This window comes from Kryptolebias marmoratus, linkage group LG5 (assembly GCF_001649575.2).
Source record: "Kryptolebias marmoratus isolate JLee-2015 linkage group LG5, ASM164957v2, whole genome shotgun sequence".
In the NCBI taxonomy this organism is placed as follows: domain Eukaryota; kingdom Metazoa; phylum Chordata; class Actinopteri; order Cyprinodontiformes; family Rivulidae; genus Kryptolebias; species Kryptolebias marmoratus.
This window is the reverse complement of record NC_051434.1, coordinates 25,412,500-25,419,019: the sequence shown is the minus strand read 5'-3', so window position 1 is coordinate 25,419,019 and position 6,520 is coordinate 25,412,500.

Below are 6,520 nucleotides of genomic sequence, written 5' to 3'. Positions count from 1 at the left end.
ATGTCCTGCTGTCCTCATACATGTCCTGCTGTCCTCATACATGTCCTGTACCAGTCTAACATACTTCTCTGCCACTCCAGATTTCCTCATACAACAGCACAGCTCCTCCCTCAGCTTCCTGTTGTTTGCTTTTTCTAAACCCACAAAGACACAATGAAGTTCTTTCTGACCCTCTCTGTACTTCTCCATCACTATCCTCAAAGCAAAGCTGGTGTCTGTGGTTCTTTCTTGGCATAAAACCATACTGCTGCTCACAAATAGTCACCTCTTGACTAAGTCTATTTTCTACAACTCTCTCCCAGATCTTCATTGTGTGGCTCATCATCTGAATTCCTCTGTAGCTGCTACAACTTTGTACATCACCCTTGCTTAAAACAAACAAACAAAAAACATATAGAACAGAATATAAAAGCCTATCTTCTTTTCAGCTTCTCTCATTTTAAGGAATCAGTGCAGTTCAGAACAAAAAAAATCACAAATTGCCAGTTTCTGTATTTAAGTAATCTATCACTGGTGATGTTTCAATAAACTTCAGACATTGGGCTTCCGAGGTACCTTCCCACCAATGATATAGTCCATCAGCCTTTATGCCATTGTCTTTCTCTTTGTATGTGATGACTCTGAATTAAACAAAACTCTAAGCTTGCAATCGTGATAGGACAGGTAATGTGAGAATAATGCGAACAGTTCTTTGGTACACATGACTAAAAGTACATATAAAACTTTTAAACTTTTAACTATTAGAAGTAAATAGAACCATTTTAACACTAGATGAGAGGTCCAAATGAATAAATAAAATAAAATAAATCAATTTTAGAAGCACAACGTGTCATAGTGTTAACAGTTATAATAGTTGTTATGAAAAATCCTTAACAAATACGGTAGGTACCAAGTAAAACTACCAGCTATAGTAGCCATTTATAAATGCATTCACAAACAAAGAAAATTTAAAGGCCAGAAACTGAGTGTATCTAGTTTGAACAGGCAAACTTTAGTTAAAAGGATAAAAGAAACAACCTGGATCTCTTTTTTTAAATTATGCAAAAGAATGTGTTTTATATAAATATTTTAGGTGCGAATCAAGAGAAACTAGGGTAAAACTTAGCAAATGACACAATCAGCATTGATTTGATATTGCAACAGCAAAAAGACAAAATACAAAAATGAAAAAAAGTTGGTAAACAAACCCAAATCACTTGTGCTGGGCAATGTAATTATACAAAACAGTATACTTAATTCTCATTTTTTGTGTTTGTAAAAAGTACCTAATCTGTTTCAATGAATTGTTTTGAATGAAAATGAATCTTTCAATGAATGAAAATTTGTACTGAAAATCCTAAAACCTGACAAAAACCTTCCATTAAACCACGGTTGCTGGATGTTTTACATTAAATAATTTTGTACCTAAATTACTGATGCAGTAACGACACAATTTAGAGTTTGTAGCCCAAACAACATTAAAGCCTATCTTTGATTTTTCAACCATTCAGCAAGTGCAAGATGCACAATAAAGAGAATTTGTGATTTCACTCTGATAAAAACAAACAAACAGGCATACTCTATAGCCCTCTGTACTTAATAATACCATTACATGTCCTTTGAGATGCAGCACTTGATTATAAGTAATATATAGAATTAAACAGTAAAGTAGACATGCAATCTGAAAAGTAGCAACAATTTAGGACTATGTATTAATTTTGATTGCACTACATAAAATTTGGATCCTCACCAATCTGTCTGAACTGATAAAAAAGACAAGTAATTCATCAAATTGTGAGGGAAGCAAAGAATGCATTTAGTCAAATATTTTTTCTCCCAAACATATTAAATATAATCTCACATAACTAATGAAGTGATGTAGTGTACATTTTAAAGCCTTAAACTGAACAGAACAGTGATACTTCTGAAATAACTGATGTCATACAGATAAACTCTGCAGATAAACTAACCACTATGCTGCCAGTTCTTGTGAACTACATCAGCTGGTGTAGCTGGTATAAACGTGATGGTAATTTCACTTTTAAAGACTAGTGGAACTGCTGAAAAATGACCAGAGCAAAGTTTAGCTGTAATTATAGCTGACCCTCAATGAAAGGTCATTTTACTTTAAAACAAATCTAAATGGTAGGCTTGTGCAGGATACAAGTGATACCAGGAAAAAACACATGCTGTGGTGTTTACAAGTCCCAAAAGTGTAATTTAATAACACTTAAAAATATACAAGCTTCTTTCTATCAAACAGAAACTGGAGTACCTGGAAAAAACCCGTGCATGCACTGGGAGAACATATAAACTTCATACTCAACCTGCGACCTCCTTGTTATGCCTGACTGACCCAATGAGCTTCTGGCTGACGTGCTGATGTTTGTGTCGCTTCCTGTTTTTCTGCTGGTAGCTGGAGTAATGTGTTTGGTCGTAGAATCTTTTGATTTACTGGATTTATCTAACCTTCACAAGGTTCACACACTCTTGACACATTTTTTTTCTTCTACTGTTGGATCGTGCTTGAGGCACCTTTTGTCTTTCAACAGTTCTTGATTTTATCGATGTATTTGGATTCTGCTTACTTTAGCTAGTGTTAGCTTAGCATGGCGTCTGGTTCTCTCCCAGCTTCTTCTGTTCTCACTCTCTCTGTGTGTTAGATATTTAGCTATTCCTCTGCCTCCTTTTGCGATAATGGTACATGTAATAAATGTAGCCTCATGGTAGCTTTGGAGGAGAGGCTTACGAAAAGCCATTAGCCAGCTAACAGGAGTAACTCCCAGTTAGTGGTCCTCCAGCAGACCCCGAGCAGCCAGGACCCCAGGCCGACTGGGTGACAGTAAGCACAGAGCTAAGGCTAAGCCCCCAGTTCACCACTGATACATTCACATTTATGACCGATTTTCCTCACTAAACGACACACCTGCTGAGAAGCAGACCCTGGTAATTGGCAGCTCCATAGTCCAAAACGTGGCACTAGGAACTCCAATGACCACAGTCAAATGCATTCCAGGGGCCAGAGTGGGTGACAATGAATGCTGCCTGAAACTGCTGACTAAGGTTAAGGTTAAATATAGTAAGATTGTTATTAACGTCTGCGGTAATGACACCCCGTTACCCCAATCGAAGGTGACTAAAATTACCGTAATTTCCGGACTATAGAGCGCACCTGATTATAAGCGCACCCACCACATTTTAAGAGGAAAACCGATTTTGTACATACACAAGCCGCACCTGTATATAAGCTGCATGTGCCCACATTAAAACATGTAACACAAACACAAAATTAACCCAAACCCGACTTCAAGTCCCGCGAATGAAACTAAATGTCCTTCATTAAAGTCCACAGTCCAAAAATCACAGCCGGCAAAATGAACGGAAAATGATACTCAGTTGCAAATACATATTATACATGGGTTACACATATTTACAAAGAAAGACGGTACACCGAGAGTTTTCAAAGCTTTAATACGGTAATAATAATATAACTTTCATCCCAAACGGTGCCTGTGACAGGGCAGTTAATGGTTGCAACACGCTAGCAACACGCTCGCAACACAGTAAACAGGTCTGGTAAAAGAACATACCGTACTTGTAAAAATCACGGTAAGCCGTCCTCATCTTCCTCCTTAGAACTGAAGCCATCAAAGTCGTCTTCCTCAGTGTCGGNGTTTATGCCAAGTTTACGTGCAGCAGCTCTGTTTCCTTCTTTATCGGACTGCTCGATTGCTTTTAGCTTGAAAGCTGCGTCATATGCCTTTCTTTTTGCATTTTCCATGATGAGGGTATGTTCACGCTAATTTAATTTATGCACAAGACAAGAAGTTGCAGTCTTCCTCGACGCATATATTCCACCGATCTAAATCTTACCTTTTCTACTCGAGCGCCGCTGGCGGCCGTTAGAAAAATTACATAAATTGGCCGCATCACTGAATAAGCCGCAGGGTTGAAAGTTTGGGAAAAAAGTAGCGGCTTATAGTCCGGAATTTACGGTAATGTTGTTTCGGTGTGTAACTTTACAAAAACTATGTCAGACTCCGTAGTTTTCTGACATGTTTAATCGGATGTCGTCGTTTTACCACTGGGTGTCCAGGTGGTGTCATGTAAACAACATGGGCAATGTAGATAATTCTAGTGCTTTTTGGGAAAAACCTGGTTTGATGTGGAGAGATGGCATCCATCCCACTTTGGGTGGAGACGCTCTTCTATCTAGGAATTTGGCTGATTTTCTTTGTCATCCAAATTATTGACAACCCAGGGTCCAGTCCAGGAAGCAGAGTTGAAGTCTTACACACTTCTCTGCTGCTTCTCCTCTGTTACCCACTTAAACCCCCATGAAGTGTCAGCTTGCCTACGGCCCAAATAAAATACACCAAAAATATTTAGAAAAATAAACACAATTACTTTACCAAAACAACAAATAAAATCATTAAATGTGGATTATTGAACATAGTATCTCTCTCCTTTAAGTCTCAATTACTTAATGATTTGATAACTGATCATCATATTGATTTATTTTGTCTTACAGAAACCTGGATACAACAGGAGGATTTTGTTTGTGTAAATAAATCCACTCCTGGTAATTATCTAAAGTTTCATGTTCCTAGAGCAACAGGTTGAGGTGGAGGAGTAGCTGCTATTTTTCAGTCAGGATTATTGATTAATCCTAAACCAATTATTTGTCATAATTCTTTTGAGACTTTGACCCTCAGTCTTTCTCATCCAAAATGGAAATCAGAAAAAGACACTTTTACATGTTGTTATATATCATCCACCTGGCCCTTATTCTCTGTTTTTGCCTGACTTATTATTGAATACAGATAAAGTCATAGAAGTGGGGGATTTCAATATTCACGTGGATGTTGAAAGGGATAGTTTAAACATAGCCTTTAATAATTTAATAGGGTCAATTGGTTTTACCCAAAATGTGCACAAACCTACTCATTCTTTTAATTATACTCCTGATCTGGTTCTGATATATGACATAGACGTATCACTGTCTGTAAATAACGTTTGTCATGCTATCCACAAATGCTGATTAAAGCTCTATCATGCAAATAAGAAGCCAGATGTGCACACCATCTGTCTTCTCTGGAAATTTGAAATTCCTTATGGGAACCACAGACATTCCATACTGTACTAAAGAGTAGAGGGACCATCCAGCCTGTTATTGCACACAGTTCAAATGCCTGCTTCTCTGATGGTATGGGGGTGCATTAGTGTGTATGGCATGGACAACTTACACATCTAGAAAGGCTCCATCAATGCAAACAAACATTTACAGTTTTTAGAGCAACAAACACTCCCATCCAGCAAAAAATCTGGCAAAGACAAAGGACTGTTGAACAGCTAGGATCCTCCATCAGGCAGGAATGGGACAACATTCTCCTCCTCAGTTCCTCGATGTTTACAGATTGTTGTTAAAAAAAGAGGGAATGCTTCACAGTAGGATACATTGACATGGAACAACTTTTTTTAGATGTTTTGGTGCCATTAAATAGACACATTTTCTTTTTCTTTCCAAAATTAAAATTTCCCTACAAATAAATGATTTTTCTGTTTTTCTTCCATCCTAATTTCTTATTTTTTATTTATATGTTTACAGTCCCTGACAGAAGTTCTGTCGCTTATCCATGTTGTGGAAACAAAAGCTTATAACCTGATTTTAAATTCATCTATTGGTTTTAGAAATGACTCATATGAAAGCTCAAACCCTCCCAAATGAGGTTTAATTTACAGAAATGAATTTGCTTCACTGCAGAAATAATGATCCTTTAATGAACACAGAAAGATCAGATTTTGGCAAGACAAAAGTTTTGTTGCCCACAGAAAGTAATGTGAAAACCAAACAAAAAATTTACTTCAAATCCAAAGATATGTTTCATAACATTGGTGAATGAAGTTGTGGTGCTGTTAGAGCCATATTTAATATTTTGTGTGACTTCCATGAGCTTGAAGGACTGCATCGATGCGGTTCGACAATATTTCATACTATTTATTGATAAAGTCATCAGGAATAGCAAAGAATGCAGTCTTACACGCCTCCCAGAGTTCATCAAGATTCTTTGGTTTTGTCTTCCAAGCTTCCTCTTTAGCCCTACCCCAAACATGAAGTATATGTAATGGTTCATATACTTCTTGATATTTTAGGCTATTGATATTTCCTTCCACCTTGCCAATGTTTCCCACGCCCCCATACTGAATGTAACTCCAGACCATGATCTTTCCACCACCAAACTTAACTGTTTTCTGGGTGAATCTTGGATCCATACGGGCTCCAGTAGGTCTCCGGCTGTGGTTTAATTCAACTGAAGATTCATCTGAGAAATCCACCTTCTGCCACTTTTCCAGCGTCCATCCGTTTAGCAGACTGTGGGCCTTGGCAAATGCCACACAGTTTTTTAACTGCCTTTTGTTTAGTGCTGGCTTCTGGGCACTGATTCGACCATGGAGGCCATTTCGAGACAGAATCCTACAAACTTTTTTTTTTTTTTTCTGCTCCTGGTGGAAGGCGGACGTGTTTCTTTTTTCTCTGTCT